We start from the raw sequence: 22771 nt of genomic DNA, 5'->3' as shown, positions 1-22771 counted from the left end.
AATCTAGCGCCACCAAAAACTTCTTCAGTCTGCCGCCATTCACGACCCCTCTCTTGGCTACACCCCAATACGTTTTAGAAGTTAAGGATTAGCAACAGGAACGCATAGCTTGCAAATTCTTCATACATGCTTGCCATAACGCACACAGCGCAACCACATCTTACTTAATCCAGATACATAAGCAGGTAAAGCACCACGCCTTCAGCCACTAAACCTCTGACAAGCCTCCACCCCACAAAAAAAATATGGCGACGGCTGGATGTGAACCAACGTCCTCAAGGCATAACTCTGTGCTCTTCCACTGAGCTACGTCGTCGTTGGGTGAGGGGGTGGGGGGGGTGGGTGGGGGGGGGCTGAGGAGCGATTCTTGATTGGCTGACAGCTTGAGCTGTGGGGCCTGAGCGGTCGAGTTGGAGGTCTGCGAAGTTGGGCGAAAAAATTAAGACTGAGCGTAGAGGCCTCGTTGTCGGGACCAGTTTTGTGTATTTTGAGCTCTGCTAGGCTGTGAGTCACAGGTTGGGTGCGAGTCTAAACATTTTTAGGTGGCAGGATAGGATTGGTGAAAATCGACCAATTAGTGCGTACATCTGTAACTGGCTGCGTTGGTGCTCTTAGTAGTGGACCCCACCACAAAAATTGGGGCTCATTGTTGAATTTACCAGACCAAAAGCACATGGCTCCTGGTCGCAAAATGCATGTTTTTTTTGGCTTTTTCAGGCGGTTTCAGACCATTCTCTTGCGTCTCTTAGCAGCATCTCGAAGTGTCTGCCCTATCCCCACGCAGTACCGCAGTTGTCAGTAACATCTACATTCAGAAGTGTTCGTACGGTGTTTGTTTTTGCAATTTGTACCAGCTTCGATGTACAGGTCCGAGGGTCCGATAAATGTTGGTATGGTTAAATGGTGGACTAGCTGAAGTGCAAGCGAGTCAACAGAGATAGTAGTTCGATATCTGCTTGATCATAGTTGTCGAAGTGAAGACGCACAGCTAGCATACTCTCTGGCCCCAGACTGTGCTAGCTGGGTTGGTTGCTTAAGTACCTCCTATATTAGAAGGCGGGATGTTGTGTCTTCCCCGCCAAAGCAACTTCATGGTTATTATGAGACCCGATGCTTCCTGATGGTGGGTAGCATTCACAGCAGCAAACGGACACACACGCTTGTTGGGGTGTACAGTAGTGACGTAAGCATAAGGACATATTTTTCAGAAATCATGACCGGCGTAGGTTGAGGAAAGGGCTGAGCTTTGTCATGATCAATCGTTGCAGTAGCGCAAGCCACCGCTGCAGCGAGAAATATCGTGGCGAGCGCTTGGGGGTTCATGGCGTCAAGATCCTTAAGACAGCTATCTCTTTGTTCTCTCGTATGTCCATGGGTCTAGAACAGATACTAGATTTGGTTTTAAATCTGCTGAAACAGCAGTAGACCAACAGAAGACAACCTCTGTGTATTAGATGGAGCAGCTTCCAGCAGCTGTACCCTTTCTTTGAAGTTTCCAGCATCGACAGATAGGAAATAACTGTGCTAAATGTATTGCCCATCTCGTCATCTCTTAAAGCAAAGATGCTACTTTCGTCCAAAACCTATGCGAGATGGGCAGGCATCTTTAAAATGGGCATGCTAGAATATATTGGGCAACTATGCCGACTTTTAATAAAAAGGCCCATTGTTAGTTTGAAGCGTCACAGTTGAGAGGAGCACCATACGAGTGGCAGGACTGACCCCCACTTCCGTATCGCCGTGTGCGTTTGCGTCTCAGCTGTGTGAGGTATAGCTACCACTGGTCCGAATAATATGGAGGGGAGAAACCCCAGTGGTGCCTCTCCTTATGAGACTATACAGCGCACCGGTGAGAGCTCAGAGAAACCCCGTACATCACCAATTATTTCATTATTGTCATAGGCTGGAATTTGGACTTTAAGATAGTGAGCAAAGACCTGGAAATGGTGCAGTGATTGCTGCTGCATGTCGTTTCTGCATCAAGTTCGGGCGTGAAGAAAACGTCAACTCTAAGAGCAAGCCTAAACCTAATACGAAGTGCTTTCAATTTCCATTCCGACCGAAGCATTATCGGAAGTACCTGGAAAGTCAGCATCCCAGTCGGTGGATTCATTACTCTGCTCTCTCTACTAATGAAAATTAGAGTATTTGACGACGTCACTCCCAACCAGTCTAGCATCCTCGCCTTTGTTAGTGAAAGTCAATCCCCGCATGTCTACATCTTAGACAGTGATGTTGTGGATAGCGTGGCTGGACGTATTCTACTATGACGAGGCAGTATGATAGCGCGACAAACGGACAATCATGCTTTTAAGTGATTCCGGTTCAGCTAACAATAAAAAATCCGGTGCAATTTCACCTAGCTGCTGACTATTTAAACGCTGGTATGTCATTTCGGATGACATTATCTGCTTTGACCAATATAAAACAGCGAGCTGGATTGGCATCGATAGGATTCTGCACGCCAGAACTGCCATCTACCCGTTTTGTGTGGGTAGTAATTTTTTAAAAGATAAAAAGCTACTTTCTCAATCCAGTTAGCGCTGAACATGTCGGCACATTTGTCTTTTTCGTATTTAGACACACGTATCCGCCTTTACCACTGTGGGAGAATATATAACCTGTATTTATTGACGATCTCGATGCGTGTGAGCCATAAATGAGAGGCAATATTTATGTTGAGTTGTTGGAAATTTGAAGAGTGAGATTAATCGTGCGCTAGCTACTTGTGGTCCTAGTTCGAGCTGATCTACATCTAGCCTGAAGCAAAAGGGTAACGTCTTGGGCAGCACGCTGAAGCGTGCTGCATGCCACCAATCGCAGAGCCACCTGAAGGAGCATGGTGCCACCGACCAATATTCTTCTGTGTGGTGCGTACGTCTTGCCTGTACGTCGTAATCAACGGTAGATGACTACATGTTGACGTGCCTTTCAGCACTCCCACTCACGTCAGACTCCCCATCGACTGATGAAGAATTGGCGGAAATGCGTCGTGTGCCGTATCTCCATAAATTTCCAACGACTCAACAGGCTACGAGTCCAAGGCGCTTCGACGAAGAGTACCATGAAGAAGCCCGACGACCTGCTCCGTTCCGACAATTACTTCCATTGGGAGTTTAATATGAGGATGACACTCGCACGAAAGGGCCTCGGGGATTATTTCACCGTCGTGAAGCAAGAACACGAGATGACTGAGGCGTGGAGGTTGAGTGACCAGAAGGCGCTGGCACTCATCGCTCAGGGGGTGTCTCTGGAACACTAGACCAAGATACGCACCGCTGTTACAGCGAAGCAAGCGTGGGACACACTGAAGGAGTACTACAACCGTTCTACCCTGCAGAATCGCGTGACGATGACCCGCAGACTGCACGAGTTTGCAATGGAGCCACGACAAACTATGACCACGCGTCTTGACCGATTCGACGAGTTGGTAACGGCGCAGGCGGCTGTTGGCGACGGGATAGATGACGCACGGCAACTGGTAGTGTTGCTCGGCAGCTTGCCTGCTGAGTACAGCACCATAGTGTCGATTGTCGAGAATACCCGAGACGTAGCTCTCATCGAAGTGAAGGAGAAGTTGCTTAAGGAGCACGACAAGCAAGCAACTCAAGAGTCGGAAGAGGCGGCATTCAAGGCCCGCCCTAACTCACGAACAAAGTCGAAGGTGCAGCCGAGGGCTACCAAGATATTCGGTGGTCCATCCAAAAATAAATTTGGTGGCAAGTGCTTTGCTTGTGGAAAGCGTGGGCACAAGGAGGCAGACTGCAGAAGTTCTCACCAGAATGGCGGCGACGAGACGCTGTTCATGGTTCACCAAGGTGGTGGTGAAGGGTGGCTGATTGACAGCGGTGCATCTTCGCACATGTCGCCGAAAAAGGAGGATTTTGTCACGTACCGAGCACTGAAGGAGCCTATTCAAGTAACCGTCGCAGATGGTGCTGTAATGGAGGCGGTGGGTATTGGGAGCATCCACATTCGGGGTTACCAAGACCAACGAATCGTTGTGCAGAATGCACTCTATTTTCTGAAGCTCGATCGTCGTTTACTGTCTGTACCGCGAATCACTTCTCGGTCACTCGTAGTGAAGTTTGGAGCCACGTTTTGCTGGTTCATGCGAGGAAATAAGACGATTCTCAAGGTGCCAAAGATGGGCAAAGCTTACGAACTTTATGTTGAGCCCGAACGAGCTGCTGTCGTGAAGCACAAACCCGTTTCGACGCAGTGGGAGTTATGACATGCTCGTATGGGTCATGCTTTGAAGGCTCGCATCTTGAGTACCCTTAAGGCCACAACAGGATTGCCGTCGATCACCGCGAGAGGCGGCGAATTATGCTCAGGCTGCATGATAGGGAAGCACACGGTTAGTAGCTTTCCGGGGAGAACAGGTGCGGTGAAGACAAGTCGCGTTCTCGAGCTCGTCCACAGTGATCTGATGGGCCCGATGAAAACAGCATCGAGTGGCGGATCGAAGTATATACTTCTGTTTGTCGACGATTACTTCCGTTACATTGTTGGCTTCTTTTTGAAGAAGAAGAGCGAGGGGGCGAACTGCTTTCGGAAATGCAAGGCCCTCGTAGAGAATCAGTTTGGTCACCAAATCAAGGCGGTCAGGTCGGACAACGGCACAGAGTACGTCAACAAGACGTTTGACGGTATCTGCAGAGCAAGTGGCATTGTTCACCAGCTGACGACACCGCACACTCCCCAGCAAAACGGCTAAGCAGAACGCACAAACAGAACTGTGATGGAAATGGCTCGCTCCATGCTGCATCACAAGCGCGTAAGTTACAAGTGGTGGGCGGAAGCGGTGAACACCGCAATCTACCTGATCAAGCGTTTCGTGAACAATGTAAATCTCCACGTGACACCATACGAGATCTGTCATGGCAAACGCCCAAGTTTGGATCATCTACGAGTTTTTGGCTCCATTGGCTACGCGCATGTACACAAGGAAAAGCGTACTAAACTTGACGCTAAGAGCTACAAGTGCATGCTGATCGGATACGCAGAGCAGACAAAAGCGTATCGAGTCGTCGACTTGGAGACAGGGAAGATGAAACTCAGTCGATCATTAGCGCTAAATGAGCGTGAAGTTGATGGTGTCTACGCTGGAGCTCCTCGTGACGGACCAATTGAGTACATTGTGTGGAAAGACGTGGACGATGAGCTTATGCAACCAGAGCTGAACGCCGGCAGCATCGACGTGGACATGGACCCTGCAGAAGCAGAAGGAATCACTGACGATGACAGTACCATGGAAGATGTCCAAGAAGCCCCAGCTCAAGTTGCTGCACTTCCCGTCCCAGACGGCATTCCTGCTCTTCCTTCCACTAGCCCCGCCGCCCCGAGGCAATTACCAGCTCCAGAACCTTCTCAACGCCAGGATGTTATGGTTTTTCATCCCACGGAGAACCGCCGTGTTAGTGACCAGTACACGACAAGTATTGTGTCTTACAGCGGATCGGGCAACCGAAGTGACTATCGTGCTAGAGATTCCGTCGTCGCAAATGGGAGCGATTCGGGCACGATGGTGGTTTATGATGGCAGTCACGAAAATGAATTGGAGACAGGAGATCGACCATCAAAGCGATCACGGACGGAAACAGCCCTTATTGCAGGAGAAGTTGCGTTTGCTGCAGATGTGCCTAGCACTTTTGATGAAGCTATTACTGGACCCGACCAGAAGGAATGGCAAGAAGCGATTGCTGCGGAGCTCAACTCCTTGGAGCGGAATAACACCTGGATCGTAATTCCGCGCACCAGCACGATGAAGCCCGTCGGATGCAAATGAGGTTTTGCACTGAAGCGTGATGCTGCTGGAAAAATTATTCGCTACAAAGCTCGACTTGTTGCGCGTGGCTTCACGCAACGTCAAGGTGTTGACTTTCACGATACGTATTCTCCAGTGGCCAGCATGAATGCCATTCGTATATTCCTGTCGGTGTGCTGCCAAAAACAGCTCTTGATTTTCCAGTTTGATGTGGATACGGCTTTTCTATATGGCGTTCTTAAGGAGAAAGTGTTCATGAGAGCTCCGCCAGGAGTTAAAGTTCCTTCAGGATCTGTTCTCAAACTAGAGAAATCATTCTATGGACTAAAGCAAGCTTCTCAGGTGTGGCACAACACCATCCACTCGGCGCTCATCGAGTTTGGTTTTGCTACGTCGTGTGCAGATCCTTGTATATTCGTGTATCGGCATGGTGACGATGATGATGACAACGCTGGAAGTCGGATTATTGTCTGTCTTTACGTTGATGACCTATTGATCGCATCGAAGAAGAGGCAGCTTGTTGAAAATGTGTGCAACTTCCTCCAAGAACGCTTTCGACTCAAGGAGCTCGGAATTGTCAACTTTGTGCTGGGAAATTGAGCTGAATCACAATGTCGAACAGCGCGTCCTCTGTCTTTCCCAAAAGAGATACATCATGGACGTCGTCTGTCGTTTCAAGCAAGATGGTGCAAAAACCGCTGAAAATCCGTGCGAGGCGAGTCTTAAATTGTCGAGGGCAGACTCCCCATTGACTGATGAAGAATTGGCTGAAATGCGTCGTGTGCCGTATCGGGCGCTTATGGGATCTCTGCTTTACATTGCTGTCTGTACGAGACCAGACATTGCTTACGACACTACTCATCTTAGCCGATTTCTCGACAATCCTGGGCGGAAGCACTGGAAGGCTGCTATTCGTATATTGCGGTATCTGAAAACGACATCAGACCATGGCTTGCGCTTTGATGCTTCGATTAGCCCTGGAAAACTTCGCGCCTACACCGATGCGGATTGGGGAAGCAACCTGGATGATCGACGCTCCGTCTCAGGTATGTTCCTGCTGCTAAATGGCGGCCTTGTGGGGTACAAAGCTAAATACCAACGCTCTGTGGCTTTGAGCTCTGCTGAAGCTGAGTACATGGCTCTATCGCTGTGTGCGCAAGAAGTGATGTGGGCAAGAACATTTCTACAGGAGCTAGATTGCGAACATGTGGGAGCCACGATCATTCTCGAAGACAATCAGGGAGCGATTGCTCTATCGAAGAACGTGGGGTATCAGACACGCGCTAAACACATTGATTTGCGCCACCACTACATTCGCGAGCGCGTCCAAGAGTAGAGTGTTGCCGTAGAGTATGTCGAGACCAAGCTCCAGCTAGCGGACATCTTGACCAAACCAGTTGGGACGGCACAGTTTCAGTTTTTACCGTCTTCGACTGGTATCATTCCGGTGGTGAAGCGTGACGTGAGTGGGAGTGCTGAAAGGCACGTCAACATGTAGTCATCTACCGTTGATTACGACGTACAGGCAAGGCACACGCATCACACAGAAGACTATTGGTCGGTGGCACCATGCTCTTTCAGGTGGCTCTGCGATTGGTGGCATGCAGCACCCTTCAGCGTGCTGCCCAAGACTTTACCTTTTTTGGTAAGATAAATCCGAGCCGATTTGGCGGCCAAACGATGACAGATGGCTACACTTATGGCTAGTTTTTGAATGGGAGCGGTGTTACGGTAATACTGTATGCATGCACAGTTTAAGCGTTGCAGGAAGTAGCGCCCAGAGGCTCCACGTCCAGAGCTTCGCACATCTTAGTAAAGTACGTGATACGCTGCTCCTCGTTTGCCTTGTTGGGAGCCTCCGGTCCGCACTCGAGACCGCCATTGATGATATCGGTGGATTGAGCAAATCCGCTCTCATCGGTGACTACGTCGTGAATCACACGGCCATTCTGCGGAGTCATCCAGTACCAGAGCGCAGTCATCCACGTCACAGTTGTATCACTCGCTACAATGTTAGTGTTGTTTAGGAGATCAACTCCGAGCGCTTCACCGGCATTGTAGTAATTGTAGTTCCATGTCATCTGAATGGGACCACGGCCGTGGTAACGACGACCGGGGGCACAGGGATACTTCGTATTTCTGCAGTACTCCCAGATCGAAAAACCTTTATAACCGTATATTCTTCATGGTACTCTTCGTCGAAGCGCCTTGGACTCGTAACCTGTTTAGTGCAGCCGAGGGCTACCAAGAAATTCGGTGGTCCATCCAAAAATAAATTTGGTGGCAAGTGCTTTGCTTGTGGAAAGCGTGGGCACAAGGAGACAGACTGCAGAGGTTCTCACCAGATTGGCGGCGACGAGACGCTGTTCATGGTTCACCAAGGTGGTGGTGAAGTGTGGCTGATTGACAGAGGTGCATCTTCGCACATGTCGCCGAAAAAGGAGGATTTTGTCACGTACCGACCACTGAAGGAGCCTATTCGAATATTGCGGTATCTGAAAACGACATCAGACCATGGCTTGCGCTTTGATGCTTCGATTAGCCCTGGAAAACTTCGCGCCTACACCGATGCGGATTGGGGAAGCAACCTGGATGATCGACGCTCCGTCTCAGGTATGTTCCTGCTGCTAAATGGCGGCCTTGTGGGGTACAAAGCTAAATACCAACGCTCTGTGGCTTTGAGCTCTGCTGAAGCTGAGTACATGGCTCTATCACTGTGTGCGCAAGAAGTGATGTGGGCAAGAACATTGCTACAGGAGCTAGATTGCGAACATGTGGGAGCCACGATCATTCTCGAAGACAATCAGGAAGCGATTGCTCTATCGAAGAACGTGGGGTATCAGACACGCGCTAAACACATTGATTTGCGCCACCACTACATTCGCAAGCGCGTCCAAGAGAAGAGTGTTGCCGTAGAGTATGTCGAGACCAAGCTCCAGCTAGCGGACATCTTGACCAAACCAGTTGGGACGGCACAGTTTCAGTTTTTACCGTCTTCGACTGGTATCATTCCGGTGGTGAAGCGTGACGTGAGTGGGAGTGCTGAAAGGCACGTCAACATGTAGTCATCTACCGTTGATTACGACGTACAGGCAAGGCACACGCATCACACAGAAGACTATTGGTCGGTGGCACCATGCTCCTTCAGGTGGCTCTGCGATTGGTGGCATGCAGCACCCTTCAGCGTGCTGCCCAAGACTTTACCTTTTTTGGTAAGATAAATCCGAGCCGATTTGGCGGCCAAACGATGACAGATGGCTACACTTATGGCTAGTTTTTGAATGGGAGCGGTGTTACGGTAATACTGTATGCATGCACAGTTTAAGCGTTGCAGGAAGTAGCGCCCAGAGGCTCCACGTCCAGAGCTTCGCACATCTTAGTAAAGTACGTGATACGCTGCTCCTCGTTTGCCTTGTTGGGAGCCTCCGGTCCGCACTCGAGACCGCCATTGATGATATCGGTGGATTGAGCAAATCCGCTCTCATCGGTGACTACGTCGTGAATCACACGGCCATTCTGCGGAGTCATCCAGTACCAGAGCGCAGTCATCCACGTCACAGTTGTATCACTCGCTACAATGTTAGGGTTGTTTAGGAGATCAACTCCGAGCGCTTCACCGGCATTGTAGTAATTGTAGTTCCATGTCATCTGAATGGGACCACGGCCGTGGTAACGACGACCGGGGGCACAGGGATACTTCGTATTTCTGCAGTACTCCCAGATCGAAAAACCTTTATAACCGTATATTCTTCATGGTACTCTTCGTCGAAGCGCCTTGGACTCGTAACCTGTTTAGTGCAGCCGAGGGCTACCAAGAAATTCGGTGGTCCATCCAAAAATAAATTTGGTGGCAAGTGCTTTGCTTGTGGAAAGCGTGGGCACAAGGAGACAGACTGCAGAGGTTCTCACCAGATTGGCGGCGACGAGACGCTGTTCATGGTTCACCAAGGTGGTGGTGAAGGGTGGCTGATTGACAGAGGTGCATCTTCGCACATGTCGCCGAAAAAGGAGGATTTTGTCACGTACCGACCACTGAAGGAGCCTATTCGAATATTGCGGTATCTGAAAACGACATCAGACCATGGCTTGCGCTTTGATGCTTCGATTAGCCCTGGAAAACTTCGCGCCTACACCGATGCGGATTGGGGAAGCAACCTGGATGATCGACGCTCCGTCTCAGGTATGTTCCTGCTGCTAAATGGCGGCCTTGTGGGGTACAAAGCTAAATACCAACGCTCTGTGGCTTTGAGCTCTGCTGAAGCTGAGTACATGGCTCTATCGCTGTGTGCGCAAGAAGTGATGTGGGCAAGAACATTTCTACAGGAGCTAGATTGCGAACATGTGGGAGCGACGATCATTCTCGAAGACAATCAGGGAGCGATTGCTCTATCGAAGAACGTGGGGTATCAGACACGCGCTAAACACATTGATTTGCGCCACCACTACATTCGCGAGCGCGTCCAAGAGAAGAGTGTTGCCGTAGAGTATGTCGAGACCAAGCTCCAGCTAGCGGACATCTTGACCAAACCAGTTAGGACGGCACAGTTTCAGTTTTTACCGTCTTCGACTGGTATCATTCCGGTGGTGAAGCGTGACGTGAGTGGGAGTGTTGAAAGGCACGTCAACATGAAGTCGTCTACCATTGATTACGACGTACAGGCAAGGCACACGCACCACACAGAAGACTATTGGTCGGTGGCACCATGCTCCTTCAGGTGGCTCTGCGATTGGTGGCATGCAGCACCCTTCAGCGTGCTGCCCAAGACTTTACCCTTGTGCAATAGTGGGAGTCTGCTCTCGACAATTTAGGACTCGCCTCGACAGACGACGTCCATGATGTATCTCTTTTGGGAAAGACAGAGGACGCGCTGTTCGACATTGTGATTCAGCTCAATTTCCCGGCACAAATTTGACAATTCCAAGCTCCTTGAGTCGAAAGCGTTCTTGGAGGAAGTTGCACACATTTTCAACAAGCTGCCTCTTCTTCGATGCGATCAATAGGTCATCAACGTAAAGACAGACAATAATCCGACTTCCAGCGTTGTCATCATCATCGTCACCATGCCGATACACGAATATACAAGGATCTGCACACGACGTAGCAAAACCAAACTCGATGAGCGCCGAGTGGATGGTGTTGTGCCACACCTGAGAAGCTTGCTTTAGTCCATAGAATGATTTCTCTAGTTTGAGAACAGATCCTGAAGGAACTTTAACTCCTGGCGGAGCTCTCATGAACACTTTCTCCTTAAGAACGCCATATAGAAAAGCCGTATCCACATCAAACTGGAAAATCAAGAGCTGTTTTTGGCAGCACACCGACAGGAATATACGAATGGCATTCATGCTGGCCACTGGAGAATACGTATCGTGAAAGTCAACACCTTGACGTTGCGTGAAGCCACGCGCAACAAGTCGAGCTTTGTAGCGAATAATTTTTCCAGCAGCATCACGCTTCAGTGCAAAATCCCATTTGCATCCGACGGGCTTCATCGTGCTGGTGCGCGGAATTACGATCCAGGTGTTATTCCGCTCCAAGGAGTTGAGCTCCGCAGCAATCGCTTCTTGCCATTCCTTCTGGTCGGGTCCAGTAATAGCTTCATCAAAAGTGCTAGGCACATCTGCAGCAAACGCAACTTCTCCTGCAATAAGGGCTGTTTCCGTCCGTGATCGCTTTGATGGTCGATCTCCTGTCTCCAATTCATTTTCGTGACTGCCATCATAAACCACCATCGTGCCCGAATCGCTCCCATTTGCGACGACGGAATCTCTAGCACGATAGTCAATTCGGTTGCCCGATCCGCTGTAAGACACAATACTTGTCGTGTACTGGTCACTAACACGGCGGTTCTCCGTGGGATGAAAACCCATAACATCCTGGCGTTGAGAAGGTTCTGGAGCTGGTAATTGCCTCGGGGCGGCGGGGCTAGTGGAAGGAAGAGCAGGAATGCCGTCTGGGACGGGAAGTGCAGCAACTTGAGCTGGGGCTTCTTGGACATCTTCCATGGTACTGTCATCGTCAGTGGTTCCTTCTGCTTCTGCAGGGTCCATGTCCACGTCGATGCTGCCGGCGTTCAGCTCTGGTTGCATAAGCTCATCGTCCACGTCTTTCCACACAATGTACTCAATTGGTCCGTCACGAGGAGCTTCAGCGTAGACACCATCAACTTCACGCTCATTTAGCGCTAATGATCGACTGAGTTTCATCTTCCCTGTCTCCAAGTCGACGACTCGATACGCTTTTGTCTGCTCTGCGTATCCGATCAGCATGCACTTGTAGCTCTTAGCGTCAAGTTTAGTACGCTTTTCCTTGTGTACATGCGCGTAGCCAATGGAGCCAAAAACTCGTAGATGATCCAAACTTGGGCGTTTGCCATGACAGATCTCGTATGGTGTCACGTGGAGATTTACATTGTTCACGAAACGGTTGATCAGGTAGATTGCGGTGTTCACCGCTTCCGCCCACCACTTGTAACTTACGCGCTTGTGATGCAGCATGGAGCGAGCCGTTTCCATCACAGTTCTGTTTGTGCGTTCTGCTAAGCCGTTTTGCTGGGGAGTGTACGGTGTCGTCAGCTGGTGAACAATGCCACTTGCTCTGCAGATACCGTCAAACGTCTTGTTGACGTACTCTGTGCCGTTGTCCGACCTGACCGCCTTGATTTGGTGACCAAACTGATTCTCTACGAGGGCCTTGTATTTCCGAAAGCAGTTCGCCCCCTCGCTCTTCTTCTTCAAAAAGAAGCCAACAATGTAACGGGAGTAATCGTCGACAAACAGAAGTATATACTTCGATCCGCCACTCGATGCTGTTTTCATCGGGCCCATCAGATCACTGTGGACGAGCTCGAGAACGCGACTTGTCCTCACCGCACCTGTTCTCCCCGGAAAGCTACTAACCGTGTGCTTCCCTATCATGCAGCCTGAGCATAATTCGCCGCCTCTCGCGGTGATCGACGGCAATCCTGTTGTGGCCTTAAGGGTACTCAAGATGCGAGCCTTCAAAGCATGACCCATACGAGCATGCCATAACTCCCACTGCGTCGAAACGGGTTTGTGCTTCACGACAGCAGCTCGTTCGAGCTCAACATAAAGTTCGTAAGCTTTGCCCATCTTTGGCACCTTGAGAATCGTCTTATTTCCTCGCATGAACCAGCAAAACGTGGCTCCAAACTTCACTACGAGTGACCGAGAAGTGATTCGCGGTACAGACAGTAAACGACGATCGAGCTTCAGAAAATGAAGTGCATTCTGCACAACGATTCGTTGGTCTTGGTAACCCCGAATGTGGATGCTCCCAATACCCACCGCCTCCATTACAGCACCATCTGCGACGGTTACTTGAATAGGCTCCTTCAGTGCTCGGTACGTGACAAAATCCTCCTTTTTCGGCGACATGTGCGAAGATGCACCGCTGTCAATCAGCCACCCTTCACCACCACCTTGGTGAACCATGAACAGCGTCTCGTCGCCGCCATTTTGGTGAGAACTTCTGCAGTCTGCCTCCTTGTGCCCACGCTTTCCACAAGCAAAGCACTTGCCACCAAATTTATTTTTGGATGGACCACCGAATATCTTGGTAGACCTCGGCTGCACCTTCGACTTTGTTCGTGAGTTAGGGCGGGCCTTGAATGCCGTCTCTTCTGACTCTTGAGTTGCTTGCTTGTCGTGATCCTTAAGCAACTTCTTCTTCACTTCGATGAGAGCTACGTCTCGGGTATTCTCGACAATCGACACTATGGTGCTGTACTCAGCAGGCAAGCTGCCGAGCAACACTACCAGTTGCCGTGCGTCATCTATCCCGTCGCCAACAGCCTCCTGCGCCGTTACCAACTCGTCGAATCGGTCAAGACGCGTGGTCATAGTTTGTCGTGGCTCCATTGCAAACTCGTGCAGTCTGCGGGTCATCGTCACGCGATTCTGCAGGGTAGAGCGGTTGTAGTACTCCTTCAGTGTGTCCCACGCTTCCTTCGCTGTAACAGCAGTGCGTATCTTGGTCTAGTGTTCCAGAGACACCCCCTGAGCGATGAGTGCCAGCGCCTTCTGGTCACTCAACCTCCACGCCTCAGTCATCTCGTGTTCTTGCTTCACGACGGTAGGTTGGTCCCCGAGGCCCTTTCGTGCGAGTGTCATCCTCATATTAAACTCCCAATAGAAGTAATTGTCGGAACGGAGCAGGTCGTCGGGCTTCTTCATGGTACTCTTCGTCGAAGCGCCTTGGACTCGTAGCCTGTCGAGTTGTCGGAAATTTGAAGAGTGAGATTAATCGTGCGCTAGCGACTTGGACTTGTGGTCCTAGTTCGAGCTGATCTACATCTAGCCTGTAGCAAAAGGGTAAAGGCTTGGGCAGCACGCTGAAGAGTGCTGCATGCCACCAATCGCAGAGCCACCTGAAGGAGCATGATGCCATTGACCAATAGTCTTCTGTGTGGTGCGTGTGCCTTGCCTATACGTCGTAATCAACGGTAGATGACTACATGTTGACGTGCCTCTCAACAGTTTAACGCAGTAACCCCAATTTTAAATGTGATCTGTCCAAATTAGCAAATGGTTATGCTCGCAATTACTACTGACGGCGACCGAAAGATAATCGGAGTAAATCAGGTCTTTACTAGCCGATTTCAAAAGGTTTGCGCCTAGACGTTTATGCGTGCTTGGTGCGGGCTTCAACAGCTAGACCTAGCGAACCAAAAGATGTTCAAAGCTGCAATGAGCGGCAAATTCTACGAATATGCGACACAAACCATTGCGTCCAGCAAAGTTGATACGACGTATGGACACCACGGCGCCGCTTCTGCAAGACACTCGCTGGTAACCAATGTACAAATGCTGTCTTGGGTTTTAGGGGCATCGCATTGAAGTTTCATCTCACCTGGAAAAGTAAAATCCGCCATGCGCGCCACTAAAAAAATGGTGGCTTGTTGTGCCTTTAATCGAAAAGTTGTCGACTTGTGCAGTGATTGCATTTTGCAGTTCGGGAGTAGCACTACACTTATCACGGAGCAAATAGCAGAACTTACAGGAATGTCTGCGGACATTCAGCAACGGTTTGGTACGCTCCGTTCGACCAATCTCGACTTAGTTCACTTAGCCACCAATCATTATAGATCGATTGTGGCAGTTGTTGCTGACAGCACAAGGATATATTTGCTTCGAGATAACGGGAATATTTCAGTATAGAAATTTAAGATTTGGTTGGTTTGGCTACATCCACAAAATTAGCTTGTAAATTTGCTGTACCGAAACTGAAAAATCAATTCTTTGGAGCCCGAGCGTGTGAAAGGAACCAGCCACTGGAAGGCGAACTTCCTCCTGCTCTACCGTGTGTTTTAATCAGGATAAACTGCCGGACCCTGTCAGAAATCATAAACAACCATCGAGATCGAATTAAACAAAGCTGGAGCGACACGGATATTGATGCCATTGAACTGGAGAGCGCGCATTTGTGTGTTTCGTATGAGCTTCAAGAGCCGTTTCGTCAAAGCGTTAAAGTAGGCATTGCCGACTCAAAAAGCGTGTTGACGTTCGAGGAAAGCTGGCAGTGTATTGACGAAAGTTATCCCAAGCTGCGACTCTTTGCTAGTGGTCTTGCCACTACAATGCTACAATGCTGGGTACTTCTACAGTGGAAAGTGAATTTTCACTTTTGAAATACGGGGAACCTCCGTCAAAGAGCAGATTGACGAATTTCTCGCTTGAAGGAGTTGTGCATCGAAAAAACGTTTGATCGTCTCAGCAAACTTTGACTCACTATCTCAACTTAGTACATTTAGAAAGACACATAATGCGTGCGAGTGGATCTGTATTTTCCACTTTATTGTCCAAAGCGACCAGAGCCAGGCATCTCTCACTCCCAGACTCTTCCAAAGACCGGAAGACACTCCGGGTTCCTACTACAACATGTCCACCAACAACTTGAACATCACCTCGTCGGCCAGCATTCCGCCCTCACCTCGGGCGGCTGCACCACCCTCGAGTAGCTAAATGGTTTAGGATATCGTCGTCGACGTTACAGGGTCAGACGAGAGCCGTGGACCGCCTCGTCTGCTCGGGTGACGTTGGACCCGCCTCCGCTTTGTGCCAGCAAGCGCGCATATAAGAAGTCTCCTTACGTCCCGCTACTACTGCAGTGACCCGCAAGGTCAACAAGAAACCAGCAAAGTGCGCTGCCAAAGGAAAAGGGGATGCAGTAGCCCCTCGACGTAAGTCTATTCAAGTCTGTCCGCTGATGGTGGACGACTCGGACCTCGAGGACAAGGCACCCATCCCATTGATCGCTAAAGGCGTCGGCTAAATGCGGTGGATTATCGCGTGTAGCATCCCACCTTCATTATGTGAGTAGGAGGAGACCTGCAGGCAAGCTAATGCTCCGTATTCTGATTATCTAATGATGTGACCGTCATCTTCAGGCTAACAAATTTGCCTCCGATCTCCGTCGACACTCGCTTAGGTGATATGGAGAAAGTATCGAAAACTACCCAGCCAACTATAGACGAGGAGATGACTAAGAAGCTCGGCCTTATTTGGGACGGTTGGATTTATGTCGGTAAACACTAGCTCGCTGTATTTGTCTGTTATAAATACCCCGACGAAGGGAAGAAATTATTAAAAGGTCCACTAAGGCTTATTACCGACACTTTTCGCGCGATATTGTGTCTTCACCCACCTATTGCAACAAGTTGCGGGCAAGAACACCGTTTCTTCTCGCTGATATCGCTGATATCGCCCCCTGCTCGGATAGACTTCACGAAGGTCATCTTCTCTTTTCTACTGTACGTGCGACGCGTTATATTTTGCAGCTTGGATCAAAGCTGTGAGGTACGGCGCACGTGTCTAAAAATAAATAACTAGCCGCCTATTCAACTGCTATTGGTGCGCTAATCTGGCTAAGTGACTTAAATTGGCCATTTAGCTTAGGTACGAATACGAGACATTTAGTACGTACCCTTTTTGTATTAGCGTCTTCTGCAGAAAGCCTCATGTTTGGCTCCTGAATCCATTTTTTTTCGTCGAGTCCGATTGTATTTGGCTAATGTGTCAATGGTGAAAGCATCTGTCCGTTCCGCTTGTTATGTGAAATGCCAACGTGCTCTGTAGTACGTTTTATATCGAAGAAGAAGCGCGCAATTCATCTTGTCCGGGCAGTCCACATCACAAACGCTAACAGATCAAATTACATCTTCACCGGTGAGCTTCGTCACGCTAGCTCGACTACGCAAGACCCATATTATATCGCTCTTGTGATGTCCAATCTCCAGGCATTTAAAACTTGGCATTTACCGACTCTGACCATTTTACTGTGTATTGGGTATAGCAAAGAAATAAGAAAGGGTATTGAACGGGTGTAATTTGTCACTTAAAATAAATCGACGGCTCTACTCTATAGGTAGCACCCTATTTAGTCGTGTGACTCAAATATTCATATATCGCACTTATACGAGAGTATACTGTGCATACACCATTATTAGTTATACACCACAATTAAACATACACCAAGATTAGGCATGCTGGAAGCAGCAACACCAGCCAGCCATGCATTTTGTTACTGTACTTTCCATTCGCAATCTCCAAGTGTTGCTCACTTAAAAACAGGCATGGCAGAAGAAGTGTCGCGCAAGCTTCAGCATGTCGTTCCTCTCTGCGATCGTGTACGGTGCACCGACTGGATGGAGTTGGATCAAGCTCTCCGAGGTTCTACAGGTCTGTACGGTAGAACTATCGACTTCTTTCCTTCGCTGTTTCGCTCCTCGGGTAGAAAAGGGTGAGCACGAACAAGGCTTGCAACTGGTGGAAGAAGCGTGTTGACGCAGCTACAAGCCTAGAGGACCCTCAGCAGCTCCAGTATGCGAGTGGAAGACAGCGTATCAGACATCGATTCGTCGTAAAAGCTCTGGATGGGAGGGGCAGCAAATTAGCGGAGCACTAGATGTGGCTGTACCCACTTTTACTGACAGAGTTTCAGAGACTACGGCGAGCTGGTGTCAAGCTCTCGAGCCACCTTGTCGCTGAAATGAGCGTCGTCCTCATTGAGCATAGCGATCACCCACGCTTCAGCCTCGATTCATTGTCAAGAACATGCCATTTACAAGTCTTCTGACTCCTCGTCGCGCTCAAGACTTCTTGAAGCGCTACAACATCGTCTACAGAAGACACAAGGGCAAGCAGCAGGTCAGCGTCGAGAAACAGGCGCAGATCGATACATCTATAGCGAAAAACGTGCGTGAGCTTAAGCGCCAGTTTGAAGAAGGAACGCTTCACCCTGATCAGCAGTACAACATGGACCAGAGCCACTTCGGGTTTGACCTTAACGATGGCAAGCCGCTAGACTTCGTTGAATCCCAGTCCGTCAAATACCGCAGTGTCGTGTCAGGTATGTAATATGTGGATCTACGCGGTGATGATTTGAATTGTTGCTATGTCGTGGGGGCATCACAATGTGAGTTCTATTGAAAGGAGATAGCGATACACGCATCCCGTGTCCGATGCTGATATTCAAGAACAAGAACTCTAGCTACCCTATTCAACATCTTGCCGATTCGACGCCTGGTGTGGGCTACCGGATTTCGCCGATTGCGTTCATCAATGGACGCCTAATGTGTCAATGGCTGCGCGGCCCAAGGTGTTGGGGACCGGGTGGACCGATCGCGTCTGGAGGGATATTCTTTGGACGGACTACGCTAGTGGACATTGCGGTACAGACGTCGAGAACACAGCTCACGAGATGCGGACGAAGGTGAGGCTTTTCCCTGCTAACGTCTCCGACAACGTCCAGCCCGCAGACCGCTTCCCGACTTAGCGTATCAAGGACCACTGGCGTCACCTTGCCGAGCGACGGAATACGGAAGCTATTCGGAATGGTGATTGGAAGCCCGTCAATTCCTCATCTGAAAAGATTGCAAACACTGGGAAAAAGCTTATTTTTGAACTGGCAGTTGAGTGCATCTGCCTCGTCAACTTAGAGAAAGACAAAAAAGGAAAATTAGGCAACGAAGTCCATGGTTCAGTGCGGATTGGATCTTCCACGTGACGGTGTCAGGAAAGTCGAGCAGCTCAGTAGAGAGTTTCAAGAGGTAATTGCGATGTATCCTGACGCTTTTAACGACGGATACAAGGAAGCTGCAAGGTTTGCAGATATTAAGTAATACATTGTTTGTATTCATAATGCATAAGTATACTGTTCTTCTTGTTCCAAATAGACTTACATGGCAGTTCCAGACCCTTCTGTGCTACTAATGCTCACGGACTCGAACCCGCAATATTGCGCGTGGACCGAGGCGGCTAAACCTTTCCACCAATGCCGTCGCTTATTACGAAAGTGCAACATTTCGCTCGTGACCTTTCTTGATATAAATCGGTAATAGTCGTGCACATAATTTAGTCGTGCACCTAAAATTGGTCATGATAAATTTTGAGCATTTGGGGGATGCACACCGAAAAATAAAATAGTCGTCCCACGACTAATTAGGGTGAGCGGTGTAGAGATTTGAGTACCTCGAATAAAACCAGCGCGACCTTCACACCCGCTGTCGACGTCGCGAGTGGTAGGGTCTCACAGGTGCAAAACCCTTTTTTGTTCGACTCGTCAACAAGGGCAAATTGTATCTTTTGAAGCCGTTTACCGGGTTTGAAATTGACATATTTGGCTCCGCTAACAGCAGCGACACTACCTGAGACCGCGACAGGCGATCCCAAAGCCATACTATTTATGCGGTCAGAGGGAGAGTAAGTAAACTAAGGGGCCGCGAAAGTTTCGTAGGTGACAATTTTGCGGGTGTCCGCGGTACCCCCAAATGTAATTTCAAGGTCAGCACGACCAGCTGGAAAACCGGCGGTTTTTATGCGGCTCAAAGCAAGCCAGCAAAAGTTTTCAGGGACGGTAACATAAAATATCCAGTGCATAGTCTGATTAAAAAGCGTGATACAAATGAAATACAGCGATGTCAGCACCATATATCTCGGTATAAAATATCAAGGTATTTGGAATGAAATCGGTAGCCTTCTCATTTGGTGTTGTGAGATTGACAGCACCAGACTCAGATGCAAGAGTCACCTGATCGCTGGAAAATATTTCGCTCAGAATACTGGAAATAGAGTGTGAAAGAGAAACCTCTGATCTAGGTGTAGAGGGGGTCGCCGCTTCGGGTTTCGATATCTATAGCTGGCCCGCAGAAGGGGCGTGAGGAGAAAGCAAGCCAGAAGCGCCGATTATAGTATCAGGGCCCAGGTTCGCAACCTCGCCCGATGTGCCGGCTTGGGCGCTCACGTGACCGATACATTCGTCCCCGGAGCCACATCCATCCCGGTGGCATTTAGAGCCGGCTGGCTCGCTTTGCGTTTTTCTCGGTACTGCTTTGAAGTCTGTCAAGGTCAGTCTTAGGCATAAGCGTGCCATCTTGTAACTCGACACAACGACGAGCGAAACCGGCTAGCGTAGCATCGCTCCAGGAGCCCTTTGGACACACTTGCTTGGTTGCTGTCTCGGGTTGAGCGCTAAGCAGTTTGGAGTCTGTTTTGGAGGCATCGAGCTGAAAGGTTTGTAGCAAAATATGAGTAAATAGATTGGCTACACACTGGAACACGAGCTACACGTGTGTCAAATTGTCGCTGACGCAAAACACTCTCATTACGCAGGAGAGAAAAGTTTTCGAAACGTTTTCGAAGACAACACAGAGTCATTTCAAGGGAAATGAATAACACCCATTTAAAGGTGTCACTGATAGAGTGAACAGGAAAATTCCGAGTGCTTTCGGTGCCCAGCGTCGACGCAGTCAGGTTGGGTGGTCTCCTGAATGTATGTGGCTCACGTCAACCGGGATAGAGTAGCCTTCATAAAACAGACGCCGTTGGCTAAGGGGCTTTGCAAGTGCGCGTGTTTTTTATGTACGTTTCCTCAGCGCTAATGTTGCCGCACGCGTCCGCACGTGACACGTCAGCAAGTGCGCAGCCGCAGGCTGCAGCGTCAGACGTAGGATAGGATTCAGAATCAGCTGTCAGTGCCAATACTGGGCACTGACGGACCACTTGTATACTTCAAGGGCTGTCCTCGTCACACAGGGTATGAAGTAAAGTACGCGAGCTAGCCAACTAGCTTTGGGGGACTATTACGTATATCTCAAGAGGAATGCCTCCGTTGGCGATGTGCTATACATAAGCGTGATGCGAATTACTACCTCGTGCTTATGAGTAATCTACGCCCTTCGTAGTAACAGCTTCAACGTTGACACCTCGATAAAAACGCTCTTGTAGTGCGGAGCTAACGAACTCAGGTTTTGAGGAACGACATTTCTTACTAAGAGAAATGCCTCACTTGGTTTTGTGGCGTGCATGCTCGTGGTGCTTACTACCGTTTCGTGCTAGTATCGACTATGCATCCTCTAATTCTCTACGGGGATGTATTTCTTGATTTGAAAAAGATCATAAAATGGCAGATTCTGAAGGCTGTTGAGGTAGCATTTTGTGCAGTGCGTGTGTGTGATTCGGGGGGGGGGGCAATGGAGAGCGCTCTCAATGTTGTCAAAGCCATTTGCCAACCAGCACCCTTGGTTACATTGACCCCTAAACTACCGACAACTCGTTTGCAACGGCATAATATTTGGTGGCTCAGTAATTGGTTTTGTTTCACACGGAAGAACATATGCCTATTAAAGCGAGACTGCGCGTCGACCGGTCTGTTCATGTGTAAATCGACGCTTTTATTCGATGCGTCATACGTTTGAACCCACACAGCAAACACACAATAAATCGCTGTTTATTTGGAGCTGTTGGTACAAACTTTGGAATGATGGAGACGCAAGGGCGATGAGCCCTTTACATTCACTATTTTATTTAACTGCATTTGGAGCCTCTTCGTTCCTGTGTTGTGGATGCGATGCTTTCTATCACCGAGAAATATCGTGATTTAGCTCTCAATATGCCGACTCCATAGTAGTTAACATATTTTCTCTGGATTTATGTGATCTTCGGTTTTACGGGTGCGGAGGTACTTTTGCTAATTTTGAGCCGCTGCCTAATCTTAAAAGGAAATTCTTGCTGCCGTCTTCCCCATGCCCCTACTTTTCAAAGCCGTCGCTAACCTAACTGCGTTTCCGTTTACCGCACTTCCGTCGGGTACGCCATTGTGCTCCATTTTTTTGGCGTTTGCTTGTCCTCTTAGCAAGATAAAAAGTGCCGGTTCTATCTTTGTTGGATTTTTCTCGCATAGTCGTTGAACTTGTGCTTTTAATTTTTTGTTTGCAAACGATACTCACAATATCCCAGCAAGATGTTGCAAAAAGCATACGGAGTTTACTATGATCACTGTCCAAGCGCGACCGTGCCATCGTGCTGCTCACGACGACACTGACTTAATTGAAGTATGCTTTTATATTAGTTTATCGATATAATAGGACTTTTACTGGCTTGCGTGCGGCTTGCTCCTTCTCTTACATCTCAAATTGCGGCTCAGCGAGCCCAAGAGGGTATCAAACCTCACACCAGTACTGCATCCATGTTGTGGTCTTTTGTCCGACACTGTGTTTACGTATCTCTTTTGATTGCTCAATTTGCTAGTGCTATTTAAGTGTAAGTCTGCTCTAATGACACCTACTCTAAGAAGCGACCTACGCTTGCAGCCCAGTGGCGCGCCCTGCGTCGTCTCAGGCCATGAGACCAATAAGGGTCCTTGACTCGAGCCCGAACGCACCTGGTGAGAAAAGCCTCAGTCCCGGCAGGGTTTCGACGAGTGGAAGTTAACGAGCGCTGATAATGTGAGATACACGGCGCCTGGTCTTGGTGATGATGTGCTGTCACACAAAGAAGCCGAGTCCCTTATCCCGTGTTATCCGGCCTCTCATTTGTTGGAAATTACTTAAACGATTGCGTGCAGCTTTCCCCGTAGAAATCATCACCAAGCAACGCGAGCGATGGCGGTGACGTCAGAGCGGGGTCCAGCAAAGCCTATTGCAGCCTACCGGGTATGGTGGGCATCCAGAGCGCCGGCAGGGGTTATGACAAAAGCAAAGC

At 49.2% G+C, this 22771-nt stretch overlaps 1 non-coding gene across 1 annotated transcript; it reads right to left on the bottom strand.

Moving 5' to 3' along the window:
- Positions 1–246: 246 nt before the first annotated feature.
- PITG_27254 lies at positions 247–316 on the bottom strand. Its single transcript has one exon. It is a non-coding gene; the product is annotated as a tRNA-Ile (tRNA).
- Between the last annotated feature and the right edge of the window lie 22455 nt (positions 317–22771).

This window comes from Phytophthora infestans, genomic scaffold (genome assembly GCF_000142945.1).
Source record: "Phytophthora infestans T30-4 supercont1.18 genomic scaffold, whole genome shotgun sequence".
Lineage (NCBI taxonomy): Eukaryota > Oomycota > Peronosporomycetes > Peronosporales > Peronosporaceae > Phytophthora > Phytophthora infestans.
Note: the sequence above shows the minus strand (reverse complement) of the source record. Positions and strands in the feature narration are given on the sequence as shown.